Here is a 15,016-nt window from a genome sequence, read left to right as displayed (position 1 = left end):
CTTATGGAGCACAAATTCAAATTTGGGGGGAGGGGGGGGGGTTTGCAAAAAAAAGAACTTTACTGAGCTTTAAATAGTACATCACATTTGTATGTTCTTTGCAACCACAAAAATTGTGGATTATGGTGTTCTCCCATCTAGATTACTCCCTTCAAGACTCATAAGAAAGTTACAGGGTTTACCAAATTTGGCTGCCTGAACAAATCTGGGAACTTCACTGGCTCCCAGTTAGATCCTGGATCAGGCTTAAGCTGTTTATCTTGGCTTTCAAAGGTTTAAGAGGTAACAGGATGATTTATTTAAAGAAAAACCTTTTCCAGTATGAACCAACAGAGACTCTTAGATCCAGTCAGGAACAGCTTTGCCACCTGTGAAGCTGACAGCTGCAACATTTCTGTTCTGCTCGTAGCTCATACTAAGAGCCTTGTTTACTAATGTGTATTAGAATTTTTAACGCGCCTACAATTGGCGCACGCGCGCTAACCCGTGTGGGCGTGTACACATTTAACGCGTGTGCAAAACACTAATGTGCCTATAACACAGCTTAGTAAACAGGGCCTTATATTTCCCCTGCGACCTTTGGTGGGAGTCTAATTGCATGAGTGTTAGGAAGAGCCTGACAGTGTGGCTTTTATAATCCTCACTAGGTGTGTCTAATTTCTTTTAGATTAAATGTCTCTGCATCTCACATCATATGCTGGTGTTGTGACTGTTGATGCTGGTTTAAGTTCCTTTGCATTGTATGTATTTGACTGTATATATGTGTCCTTTGTATTTTTATGATGTCAATGTTTTTATTCTAAGCCACCTTATCATGATTTTAACTATGAAAGGTGGGCCATAAATTATTATTCCCCTGGACCAACCAATAGAAATCTTGATGCTAGAAAACAGACATTGTGGTAAAGGAAAAAAAGAAAAAACAACCCACAAGAACGATCTAGCTAACAGACCCGTGCAGGTGTGAAGTGACTTTTCTGAACAACCCTGGGAGAGAGAGAATGTCTTCAAGAATTCAGAAATCTAATCAGAAACTAGGAAAATATGACAGGAAGCTACGGAAATATTCCAAGTTATACTGGATGCCATCAGCCCGAATAACTTCCAATCACATTATGATACACTGTATGCAGATATTTACACCAGAAGGAAGATCAATACAAGAATTAGCAGTAAATATAAGATACTGAGCTTATACCCGACATACTGGCCTAGGGGTGGGGTATGTAGAAAACATACATTTGGAGACATCACTTCTCACCTCCATGAGAGAGACCATTTAAATATTCTGATAACATTTCAGTCAGACATGTTCCATGAGATAACAGAAAAGGATCCACACCTCTGCAATGCCATGCAGCTTTGGAATCATAGATTGGCTTCAATGATCTCAGCCAGTTGGGGGTTGGAATTGTGTTGGACTGTGCGAAGCTAGACAGCACTGAACTGTTTTCAGCTATTAGGTCTTCTGATAAATATGCTCCTTACTTGCTTCCTGTTTTTGTGTTAAACTGTTTACAACGCCATGTATCTTGTTAAGAAAGAAGCACTGTTTTATTGCTCTTACAAAAAGGAAACCCTGGCCTGTTTGTCTTCAGAGGATATTTTCTTATTTAAACAAACTTCAATATTTAATGCTCCAATCTCTTAACAATAGGATGTAAAAAAGAAATAGGAAAACTACTCAAGGTTCACCAGCTAATCTATATGAATCTGTTAATACTGAAACTATTTGTCCCATGGGCTGAAGGAGGTATGGCAATTATAGAAACAGATTACACTTCCAGAGGTGTTATGGTAGGCCTCCAAAAGGAAAAGGGGGTGGGGCTTGATATACCGCCTTTCTGTGGTTACAATCAAAGTGCTTTACATATTATATACAGGTACTTATTTTGTACCTGGGGCAACGGAGGGCTACGCGACTTGCTCAAACAAATAACCAAACAAAAGGTACTGAAGTATGAAAGTAAATGGCCACAATCATCAAACATAAACACATGTATCCCAAATCCTCTAGTCAGCATGGGGGAACAAGTGACAGAATTTTCAAAACAAGAAAGTAGAAAACGAAGAAGATCAACTAGAAAATGCACATACATGGCGAGAAGTACAAAAAGTTATTTCAGCAACCACATACAAAGCGAAAGCCACCAAAACCAAACAAAACAAAAAAAAAAACCGGTTAAAAGAAATATCAAAGCCAAAGATGAAAGAACTGCAGCCGTGGATAATAGATTACAGATAAAAGGGTTTATAAGCAGCATAGTCATTATCTGGGAAATAATAGGACAAATCTTGAAAAACAAATGCGGCTTACATAGCCTGCATCCGGGAGACGTGGAATACTGCTTCCTTCCCTGTTTTTGGTTACTCACAAATATCCAAATTGTTCTCAGTTTTGTCATTAACCACATGCATATTATGCTTGATGTTTAATCTGACATGCCGTCAGCTGCACCCCCAAAGTCGTGAATTATTTGATGGAATCTTTAGGTGGTACAGAACTGGTACCTGATGCTCTTAATTCAGTTGATGTCAAGGTGCTCCATAATGAGACAAGATCCTCATCTCAACATGCTTCAAATAAGAAATTAAAGCTGCAAGATGTCATTTGGTTCTAAAAATATATCATTTGGCAGAAAACGTCCACATTTAGGATATTATCAACAAGTTATGGCAAACGTTCCGCTATCCTCAAATCACTGTCAAAAAGAAATGGCTCCATTAAAATAATTTTGATGATGCTCAGGAGATTTCTTGTTTGAGAAAAGGATCCCAAGGCACCGGCCAAAACATGAAAATGAAATTGTTTTGGGGAAAAAAAAGACTTATTTTTCCATGATCAGTTCTATAGACGGCTTGAATACAATTTAGAACAGAAAGAAGATGTTTGAAAATGTTGAGATGAACAGCCGTCTCTGGTGTGCAATGCCATTTTTTAATCCCTACTAAAGCTACAATTACTGAAGTCATCCGCACACATTTTTTTAAGTGGAAATGTGAAACGGATTAACTACATAAGAGGTTTTCTTATGCAGAACTGTCAGGATATTCTGGAATCTTATTCTGGCACTTGTGCAAGACTATGTTAATAATTTTGTTTTTTATATTTAAGTAGAAACTGACAACGGTTAAAGCTGTCTAAATCTTTTTAGGGGTTTGGACAGTAAGAATGAATTTTATCCAGTTTAGAGAAAAGAATTGTCCCATATAATTTTTTTTTAATGTGATCTCACTTCTGCTGGTGCATGTTATTGGAGAAAAAAACATTTTCTGGGAAACATAGATTTTGTTTATCATTTAAGTACAAAGATGATTCCTAGATAAAATGTTTTTAAAGATGAAAACAGTGGAAAGTGTTTCTGAGTGTACTGTAATTTAAAATTGAGCATATATCTGATTAAATTACCTACGGCAGTTCTCTAAAATCCCTAAGAGTAAAGCAAACATTATTACATAATACAATGCATATGTTAACTGAATATAGAGTTTTTGTGACTGCTAGAAGGGTGGTAAATCTATAAGAAGGATAACTGGAAAAGTTGTCATTTTAGTTCTGTACAGGCATAAAAAAAATGCATAGTTCTTTTTTTTTTTTAGGTGGGGGTGAACTTGGCCAGATTTTCAAAATTAAAATGATCCCAGGAAAATTGTGCTCACAGATTTACACCTGCTCTTTGGCATGTCCAAATTTTCAGGGTTTATTTTAAATACAGTAAAGTCTCGATTTTCCGACCTAAATGGGACCGACCCGTTTTCGGATAAACGAAAAGTCGGCTAATACTTAAAACGAGGGTAACTCCTCAAACAATGTGGAAACCAAGGCAGCGAAAGCAGGGACCCGGCTCACAGCAGTGGTAAAAGTAGGGTCCTGGGTTTGGAAAACAGAAAGAGAAGCCGCGTGACATCACCGGGGGTCTGTTGGATAAGCGAGACTGTACTGTATGTACAGTTGAATTTTAAAAGACATGTGTGGAAGCGCAAAGCCCTGTTGTCAGAGATATCTCCTCTCTTTGTCCTGGTAAATTAACGTGTAAGTTGACCTGCGTATCCAGCAGGAAGATTTATGAAAATCCATTCCTGTGGAAATGCTTTTGAAAATCAGCCTCCCTATAAATTATGGACTTAATTTTCAAAACACCTGGCTTTCTAAATTTGTGCCCTATTTTCAGCCAAATGTATGAACCCAAGTTTTCAGCTCAAAATTCATCTTCAGTTGGGAGTTTCAAAGTTATACTTAGCCTGCTATTTGTTTGTTAGATCCAGGGCCACTGAGAGACTAGGCTGGGCCTGGGGCAAGGCCGCCCCACCTCCGCCCCCACCTCCGCCCCCTCCGCTGCCCCCCCCCCCCCCCCCGCTGCTGCAGTCCCCGGCCTCACCTGCTTGCCTCCACGGCTCCGGGCTCCCTGCATTCGAAGCGGCAGTTGCCGATTGCCTCTCTTCTGGCCTTCCCTCCCTGTGTCCTGCCCTTGTCTGATGTAACTTCCGGTTTCCGTGAGGGCGGGACACAGGGAGGGAAGGCCCGAAGGGAGGCAATCTGTGGCTGCCGCTTCGAATGCAGGGGGCCCAGAGCTGAGGAGGAGGCAGGCAGGTGAGACCGGGAACTGCAGCGCCAGCGGCCTGACCCCTGCGCCGGGCCCCCCTTGGAGGCCCGGGGAATTTTGTCCCCCCTGCCCCCCTCTCAGCGGCCCTGGTTAGATCTATAGGGTCCTTTTACTAAGGTGCACCGAAAAATGGGCTGCGCTAGTGTAGGCGCATGTTTTAAGCGTGCGCAGACCCATTTTACAGCACGCCTGTAAAAAAGGCCTTTTTAAAAACTTTTTGCCGAAAATGGACGTGCGGCAAAATAAAAATTGGCACACTTCCATTTTGGGTCTGAGACCATACCGCCAGCCATTGACTTAGTGGTAAGGTCTCACGCGTTAACTGTGCGGAAGTCGTCTACGAGCGTAGAATGATGATTCCTGCCCAGTTTGTGCCACACACCAGAAAACAAAAATTATTTTCCGGCTCGCATAAAAAATGAAATTACCGCAAGGGCTGCGCGGTAGCCGGGTGGTAACTCCAAATTGACGTGCGTTGGGCGTGCATAGGCCCCCAGCGCGGCTTAGTAAAAGGGCCCCAATGAGTCTACAGGTTATTATTCAACCCCATCCTCGAATAGTCAGTGGCACTTAAAATCCCCTCTGACCACTGTGGTGCTGTGGACTGGATTCAGTATATGGCACCGAAAAAAATCAGCGCTGAATGATGCTCTATAAAGAGCGCTCCAGGATGGGCGCCGGAATCCTTGCCCAACGTTGGGCGCCAGAATTTACATCAACTGAAACAAATTGGGAGCAGATCCCCCAAAGTTTATAACACTGGTGCATTTTAAGGGAACTCCCCTGACCTACCCGTCATTACGCCTCCTTTTCAGATACACATTTTTACAGAAGCCAGTTTAGAAATATCTCTCTCCAAGGGGCCCTTTTACTAAGCTCTGTCCCTGCCCCCGTGGGCTCTGTCCTCATCTGCAGAAGCCTCGAACAATTATGATTTTATATCTAAACCTTTTTATTAAAGTATAAGATGGAACAATATGCTGTGTTTAAATTACAAATAGAAAACAATAACAAACAGCACCTATAATAACCCTCCTCACCACCACCCTCTACCCTTCCAACCCCAACAATAGCTGATTTCTACTACCCCAAGGAATCCTAATCCACCCTGCTAAAATTTCCAGAGGTACAAAATACAACCCGTTCTGTATGCCATAGAGGGGAGAAATATGCCCTATGAAGAACTGTTATGGTTTTTTAATCTGTGGATGAATTTTGTTACATTTGTACCCCACGCTTTCCCACTCATGGCAGGCTCTATGTGGCAGGCAATGGAGGGTTAAGTGACTTGCCCAGAGTCACAAGGAGCTCCCTGTGCCGGGAATTGAACTCAGTTCCTCAGTTCCCCAGGACCAAAGTCCACCACCCTAACCAGTCATTAACAATCTCAGGATTCAGTCTAGCTCTCCTGTTTTCCACAGTCCTTCCTGCAATAGAAGATGTCTTCTTTGAAGTTGTGTTGGTAGCAGGAATGCACAGGATCTCCCATGCAAATTTTGCTAGTTGTGGCCAGCATGTTTGCTTGTTTTTCCTAAAAAATCAAAGGTAAAATTATGTATCATACCTGATAATTTTCTTTCCATTAATCATAGCTGATCAATCCATAGACTGGTGGGTTGTGTCCATCTACCAGCAGGTGGCGATAGAGAGCAATCCTTTTGCCTCCCTATATGTGGTCATGTGCTGCCGGAAACTCCTCAGTATGTCGATATCCAAGCTCCATCTGCAGGACTCAGCACTTAGAGAATTACACCCACAAAGGGACACTCTGCCCAGCTCACCACCGCCAAAACGGGGGAGGGGAATTAACCCAGCTCATCCCCACACAAGTGGGGGAGGGGAATCCGTCCGATGCGGGGGGATCTGGCTTATCCTGCAACCGCAACCGCGGGAGGAGCTGACTGACCCTAACACCGCCGAAGCGGGAGGGGTACAAAGCTGCCCTACAGCTGCACGAAGCGGGAGGGAGCGCCGGCAGAATTTATGTCTCAATCCAGCCCCGTAAAACGGAGGGGAGAGGAATGCAGCAGCTCACTGTAACACAAACTCGTCTCAACTCTTGAAGAATCCAATTGAAAAAACTTGAACACGAAGTCCTCCTGAACAGGAACTGAAGACTAAACTTGAACCTGAAATGCAACCAGAATACCAACAGTACAGATATCTGGGAGGGGCTATGGATTGATCAGCTATGATTAATGGAAAGAAAATTATCAGGTATGATACATAATTTTACCTTCCATATCATCATGCTGATCAATCCATAGACTGGTGGGATGTACCGAAGCAGTACTCACCCAGGGCGGGACATTGAAATCCCTGACCGCAACACTGAAGCTCCAAACCGGGCCTCCGCCCGAGCAGCCACAGTCAAGCGGTAATGCCTGGAGAAGGTATGGGCCGATGCCCAAGTTGCCGCCTTGCATATCTCTTCCAAGGAGACGGACCCGGCCTCTGCCATCGAGGCCGCCTGAGCTCTAGTGGAGTGAGCCTTCAGCTGGATAGGCGGCACCTTCCCCGCGGCCACATAAGCCGCTGCAATGGCTTCCTTGACCCATTTTGCCACTGTAGGCTTAGCAGCCTGCAGACCCTTACGAGGACCTGCAAACAGGTCAAACAGATGATCCGATTTCCGGAAATCATTGGTCACTTCCAAGTATCTGATGATGACTCGTCTCACATCCAGATATTTGAGAGCAGAGTATTCCTCTGGGTAGTCCTCCCTACTAAAGGAAGGGAGACAGAGCTGCTGATTCACATGGAAGCGAGAAACAATCTTGGGCAGGAAGGAAGGCACTGTACGAATAGTCACTCCTGCCTCAGTGAACTGCAGAAAAGGCTCTCGACATGAGAGTGCCTGGAGCTCGGAAACTCTTCTGGCTGAAGTGATAGCCACCAAAAAGACTGCTTTCAACGTCAGGTCTTTCAGAGATGCCCTCGACAAGGGCTCAAAAGGCGGCTTCTGCAAGGCTGTTAGCACCAGGTTGAGATTCCACGCAGGCACCACTGAGTGCAGAGGAGGGCGCAGGTGATTAACTCCCTTGAGAAAACGTACCACATCTGGCTGCGAAGCCAGGGAAGCACCCTTCAGGCGGCCCCTGAAGCAAGCCAGAGCCGCTACCTGGACTTTAAGGGAACTGAGCGACAGGCCTTTCTCCAGACCTTCTTGCAGGAACGCCAACACTGAAGAAATTGGAGCAGTGAAGGGAGAAAGTGAGCCTGCTTCACACCACGCTGCAAAGGTACGCCAAACCCTGGCGTAAGCAGTAGAAGTAGAGCGCTTCCTCGCTCTCAGCATAGTGGCGATGACCTTGTCTGAGAAGCCCTTCTTCCTCAGACGCTGCCGCTCAATAGCCAGGCCGTAAGACCAAAGGGGGAGGGATCCTCCATCACCACGGGACCCTGATGCAACAGGCCCTGCTCCACTGGCAGCCGCAGAGGGTCGTCCACTGAGAGCCTGATCAAGTCCGCATACCAGGGACGTCTGGGCCAGTCCGGACCCACCAGGATTATCCGGCCCGGATGCTTTGCCACCCGGTCTAGTACCCTGCCCAACATGGGCCAGGGCAGGAACACAGAGAAGCTCCTGTGTCGGCCACTGTTGGAGAAGAGCATCTACTCCCAGAGATCGAGGGTCCCGTCCTCTGCTGAAAAAGCGCGGCACTTGGCAATTGGCCGATGACGCCATCAGATCTAGGCTCGGCTGGCCCCAGCGCTTCGTGATGTCCAAGAACGCCTGAGCCGATAACTGCCACTCTCCGGGATCCAAGGTATGGCGACTGAGAAAGTCCGCCTTGACATTCATGACTCCGGCAATGTGGGCCGCTGACAGCTGTTCCAGGTTCGCTTCCGCCCACTGGCATAGATTCATGGCCTCTTTGGCTAGAGGGGCGCTCTTGGTACCTCCCTGGCGGTTGACATAGGCCACAGCCGTGGCATTGTCCGACAGGACCCGTACTGGCCTCAACGCCAGTACCGGGAGGAACTCCAAAAGCGCCAACCGAATGGCTCTGAGTTCCAGGAGGTTGATAGACTACTTTGCCTCTGCAGGAGACCAGAGCCCCTGCGCTGTCCTTCCCAAGCAGTGGGCTCCCCAGCCCGTCAAAGAGGCGTCCGTCGTGACGACAATCCACTCCGGGGTCACAAGAGGCATCCCTGCAGACAACTTGTCTGTCTTCAGCCACCAGCTCAGCGCCTTGCGCACTGCTGGGTCCAAGGGAAGGCGCACAGCATAATCCTCCGACACCGGAGTCCAGCGCTGCAGCAGAGAGTGTTGTAGTGGTCTCATATGAGCCCTGGCCCAGGGCACTACTTCCATCGTGGCCGTCATAGAGCCCAACAGCTGCACATAGTCCCAAGCCCAAAGCGGAGAGGCTACTAGGAACTGGTCCACCTGAGCCTGAAGTTTGACAATCCGATTGTCCGGCAGGAACACTCTGCCCACTTGGGTGTCGAATTGAACTCCCAGATACTCCAGGGACTGAGTCGGGCGCAGCTGGCTTTTCTCCCAGTTGATGATCCACCCCAGGGAGCTCAAAAGAGCAATCACCCGGTCCACAGCTTTGCCGCACTCTGCATAAGAGGGGGCTCGGATCAACCAGTCGTCCAGATAAGGATGGACTTGTACTCCTTCCTTTCGCAGGAAGGCCGCGATGACCACCATTACTTTGGAGAAGGTCCACGGAGCAGTAGCCAACCCGAACGGGAGGGCTCTGAACTGGAAGTGTCGGCCCAGGACTGCAAAACGCAGAAAGCGTTGATGAGGAGGCCAGATGGGAATATGCAAGTACGCTTCCTTGATGTCCAAGGATGCCAGGAACTCCCCTGCCTTCACTGCCGCTATAACAGAGCGGAGAGTCTCCATGCGAAAGTGCCGAACTTTCAAGGCCCAATTGACCCCTTTGAGGTCGAGGATAGGCCGTACAGAACCTCCTTTCTTTGGTACCACAAAGTAAATGGAGTAACGTCCCTTGCCAAGCTGATTTTCTGGCACCGGAACGACCGCACCCAGGCGGATCAGATTGTCCAAGGTCTGCTGCACTGCCACAGCTTTGACCGGAGACTTGCAGGGAGAGAGTACAAACCCGTCTCTTAAGGGTCGGCAGAACTCTAGCTTGTAGCCGTCTCTGATGACTTCCAGCACCCAAGCGTCTGAAGTTACCCTGGTCCACTCGCCCAGAAACGAGGACAGGCGTCCTCCAATCTGCACTGGTCCATGGACCAGGACCCCGTCATTGGGTACGAGACCCTGGGGGAGGACCGGAGGGCGCTGCGAAAGGAATGCTGCTTGGGGGAGAAGTTCCTCTTGAAGGAAGAGGGGGCAGAGGAGCCCGGGCGGTACCGACGGGCTTCCTGAAACCGTCCTCTGGAGTTACCGAGGTGAGCACTGGTCCGAGCCCTGACCTCTGGTAACCTCTTGCCCTTAGACGTGCCGAGATCGGTCACAATTTTGTCCAGCTCGACCCCAAAGAGCAGCTTGCCTTTAAAAGGCAACTTAGCCAGGCGGGACTTAGAGGCATGGTCAGCAGACCAATGTTTCAGCCAAAGCCACCGCCGCGCAGAGACTGTCTGAGCCATACCTTTAGCCGAGGCTCTCAAGACATCATACAACAAGTCTGCCAAATAAGCCAAGCCCGATTCCAGGGCCGGCCAATCAGCCCTCAAGGAAGGATCCGAGGGGGAAGCCCGCTGCACAATCGTCAGGCACGCCCTAGCCACGTAGGAGCCGCAAACTGAGGCCTGCAAACTTAAGGCAGCCGCCTCGAAGGACGACCTTAAGGCCGCCTCCAATCTTCTGTCTTGGGCGTCCTTTAGGGCCGTGCCACCTTCCACCGGCAACGCCGTTTTCTTAGTCACCGCAGTGATTAAAGAATCCACGGTAGGCCAAAGAAAGGCCTCCCGTTCACCTTCAGGTAAAGGATAGAGGCGGAACATAGCCCTAGCCACTTTGAGGCTCGCTTCCGGGACATCCCATTGAGCCGAAATTAAGGTGTGCATGGTATCATGCACGTGGAAGGTTCTAGGCGGGCGCTTCGTCCCCAGCATAATGGCGGAGCCAACAGGGGCTGAGGGAGAGACGTCCTCTGGAGAGGAAATCTTCAAAATGCTCATGGCCTGCACTAACAGGTTGGGCAAGTCCTCTGAGCGAAAGATCCGCGCTGCAGAGGGGTCATCCGCTCCATCCGAGCGGGAATCCGTCTCCTCCAAGGAATCCCCAAAGGACTGTTGGGAGAACTCAGATACGCTGCCCTCATCTACATCAGAGGAGACAGAGTCCTCTAAGGCCTGGGAATCCACCCGAGGGCCTCAACCCCTTTATCGGACAAGGGAGCAGGGGCAGCGTTTTGCATAAGGAAGGCCTGATGCAGCAGCAAAATAAACTCGGGGGAGAAACCCCCCAGACTGTGCACTTCAGCAGCCTGGGCCACAGCCCTAGACGCGCCCTCAACCGGCGCTCGCAAGAGCGGGGGAGAAACATGCTGCGCATCCAAGATGGCGTCCGGCGCGACACTCCGCGAAGGAGCCGCGCGGGAAGAACGGCGCTTAACTTTAGCCGCTTTTTTGCCGTCGCCCAAATCAAGGGCGGCCATGGCATTAACGTCTCCCAGCTCAAGGGCGGCCCAAGAAGAAGCCGTCCGAGCAGAGTGGCCGGCCAAGATGGCGGAGGCGAGCAGCGGGGGATGGGCGTTTATGGCGGGAAAAACCGCCGCACCGGAGGAAGACCCGGGACACTGACCAGCCTCCAAACTGACACCCAACAAGGGCGAATCAGACTTTAAGACCCCCGCATCTCCGCTAGAAGCGCACTCGCGGTCCGGGGAGCGATTCTTCGCGCCCTCGCCCTCCGACGCCATAGGCCACGTGGAGATCGATCGGGGAACCCCCTGCCCGCTATAAAAAGGTAAAAATTACCTGCTTCTCGCTCCGAGCTGTAACGAACTGATGTCCCAGTGAGTAGCTGCAATAAACGTCGAAATAAACGCCCTTAAGGATGTCCAAAAATTTTTTTTTTTTTTAACGGAGCCAGCGGGAGGGGGGAGAAAAGGAGGGACCTGGCGCCACCAGGTTTGCACTTGCTCAAGAAGAGCCCTCAACCCCAGGTACTCAACAAAACCTAAAAATTAGGCTTGGAGACCTAGCCAGAGCTGCTGCTGTGTGTGACCACCACCTGCTGAGATAGAGAACATACTGAGGAGTTTCCGGCAGCACATGACCACATATAGGGAGGCAAAAGGATTGCTCTCTATCTCCACCTGCTGGTAGATGGACACAACCCACCAGTCTATGGATTGATCAGCATGATGATATGGAACTATCATTGTCTGCATCACTCAAACATAAATAACAGTCCAGTTCATTAACAGGCTTCAAAGTAGAAAATGAGACGGGGACAAAGTTTGTCCCCGTCCGCTCTGTCCCCATGGGCTCTGTCCTCGTCCCCGCAAGCTCTGTTCCCGTGTCATTCTCTAGTGCTAACATAGCACATGAAAATGAATGAAACAAACAAACAAACAGAAAAAAAAGCCCTTTTTGATGGTTACACTAGAAATGGGCTTAGGGGTCCTTTTATTAAGGTGCATTAACAGGTGGCCCACACTACCTTTATGTGGCTGCTGTTAGCATGCCAGTAAAATGGACACATTTGGGGGGGGGGTTGTCATGACCACATCTAATTTCCCATTTAGTGCATAGCCACTACCGCGAAAGCCCTTACTGCCACCCATCTAGAAGGCGGTATAGGCTCCCCACGCTAATCAGGCAGCGTGCGGTAATGTGCTTGCGTTACTCCGCCCAAAGGCAAGTCTCCCATACTGAAAAAGAAAAACTTTTTCGGGGCAGGATTAGAAACATAGAAACATGACGACAGATAAGACCATATGACCCATCCAGTCTGCCCATCCTCTGTAACCCCTAATTCTTCCTGTTCCTAAGCAATCCCACATGTTTATCCCATGCCTTTTTAAATTCTGGAACAGTCCTCGACTCCACGACTCCACCACCCTTTCTGTGAAATAATAATGCCTTAGGTTACTCCTAAGCCTATTCCCTCTTATCTATGTCATGCCCCCTCATTCCAGAGCTCTCCTTCATTTGAGAAAGGCTCTCTTCCTGTACATAAATGCCCTTGAGATATTTAAATGTCTCTATCATGTCTCCTCTCTTCCAGCATATACATGTTGAGGTTCATAAGCCTGTCCCTATAATTTTTGCATTCAAGACTGCTTACTAATTTTGTAGCTGCCCTCTGGATCGACTCCATCCTATTTATATCTTTCCGTAGGTGTGGTCTCCAGAACTGCACGGAGTACTCCAAATGAGGCCTCACCAGAGACTTATACAACAGCAGTATCAACTCCTTTTTCCTGCTGGTCATGCCTCTCTTTATGCACCCAAGCAGCCTTCTGGCTTTGGCCGTCACTTTTTCTACCTGTTTGAAAGCTTTAAGGTCGTCAGACACAATCACCCCCAAGTCCCACTCTTCTTTCTCACACTGAAGCACTACACCCCCTATACTGTACCGTTCCCTCTGATTTTTGCGACCCAAGTGCATGACCCTGCATTTTTTGGGATTAAACCTTAGTTGCCAAATATCAGGCCATTCCTCCAGCTTCGCTAGGTCCTTCCTCATGTCATTCACACCCTCCAGGGTGTCTACCCTGTTGCAGAGTTTAGTATCATCCACAAAGAGACAAACCCTACCAGACAGCGCTTCCGCAATATTGCTCACAAAGACGTTAAAAAGAGCCGGCCCTAGGACCGATCCCCGCGGTGCTCCACTGACGACATCCTTTTCTTCAGAGCAAGCTCCATTTACCACCACCCTCTGTCTCCTACCATTCAACCAATTTTTTACCCACTCAGTTACAGCACGTACTAAGCAGCACACTACCATGAGATGCCTCGGCGTGTCCTGCGTAGCGCTTCTTTAGCGCACAGTAGTCACAAAGGAGCTCTTTTACTAAGCTGCAGTAAGTGGCCTGCGTTAGTTTGGATACGTGAAATTGGCAAGCGCTGGCCCATTTTTTACCGCAGTGGGTTGAAAAGGCCTTTTTTTAAAATGGGGCAGTAAAGGTAAAATTATGCCTTACCTGCTAATAATTTTCTTTCATTTAGTAGCAGCCGATGAATCCATGTACATCTCTAGCTCCACCTGCTGGTAGATGAACACAACCCACCAGTTCTTGGATTCATCTGCTGCATACGCTAAGGAATGGCTGTGCGCTAATATTAAAAGTAGTACTTGACTACTGCCTGAGCCCTTAACACTATCCATTTACTTGGCGGTAAAGGCTCACGCACTACTCATGCGGTAATCAGGCAGCGCGCGGCTGAGGACCGCCGGGAACATACCCCGCGGTAGAAAATAGAAAATTATTTTCTACTGCGGGAAACAGCGTGCTCTAACTTTGGAGTTAACGTCGGGTGCCCGCACTACCCTGGCGGTAATATCGATTTGGCAGGCATTACCCTCGCGTTAGTCCTACCATGACTTAGTAAAAGGGCCTCAAAGTTAGGAGCAAAAGTCATTTAAATATTCCCCCCCCCCCCCCCCACCTTTTATATAAGCAGTTTTTTGTGGAGAGAAAATGGCACTTAACCCCACCTTCCCTGGAGCCTGAAGAAATGAAAAGCAAAGTTTTACAGAAAACTGAAATTATTTATATTTTATTTTTCAGAAAGTCGTTTATATTTTTCCTGTGAAGACAGAACTTGTATTGGCTACTAAAAAAAACCATCTATATTAAAATCTATTTTGCTTTTTACTAGATTTTTTTACATCCCAAAATTCTTTGTACAAATTGCAGTGTAGATATATTTTTTAATCTTAAAAGCTAGACTTTTAATTCTCTTTTTTTTTCTTTTTGTGTTGCCTATCTTGCTTATTTTTGAAGTAGTTCAGTTTTTGTTATTCACAAATTAACATATGCAAGCTTCTATTACTCTGTAAAGAAATATGTACAAAAGAGAACATATATTTATTGAGACTTTAGGGGAAAAAAAACAACACTGTGTGTCTTACTCTGCCTTTTGAGACTGAGATAACTGAAGGAAGAAGAAATTCAATAAAAAAAAGTGATCTACGGAAAAAACATATCTGAGTGAGAGAGAGGGATAGGAGCTCCGAAGAAGTCCTGTGAGCAGAAATACACCAAAGGAGATTTTATGAAACAGTAATAATAAATTCTGTTGGTCAGGGGATATAGGAATGTTAATTGTTACAAACTTTTTTCTGAAATATATATTGATGCAGCTGGGAGACCGTGAAGAACTGATGCATTTTATCTGAATTATTTTATTGTCTACATCATTACACATGTAAATAAAGTAAGGTTATACCTTCTTGATGGTGCAGGTGACCTCATTGATCATTCTTGGATCCCTTTCCTGTCAGGGCGGAGCTTGGGATGGGT

Source organism: Microcaecilia unicolor, chromosome 3 (assembly GCF_901765095.1).
Source record: "Microcaecilia unicolor chromosome 3, aMicUni1.1, whole genome shotgun sequence".
Lineage (NCBI taxonomy): Eukaryota > Metazoa > Chordata > Amphibia > Gymnophiona > Siphonopidae > Microcaecilia > Microcaecilia unicolor.
This window is presented reverse-complemented; position numbering follows the sequence as displayed.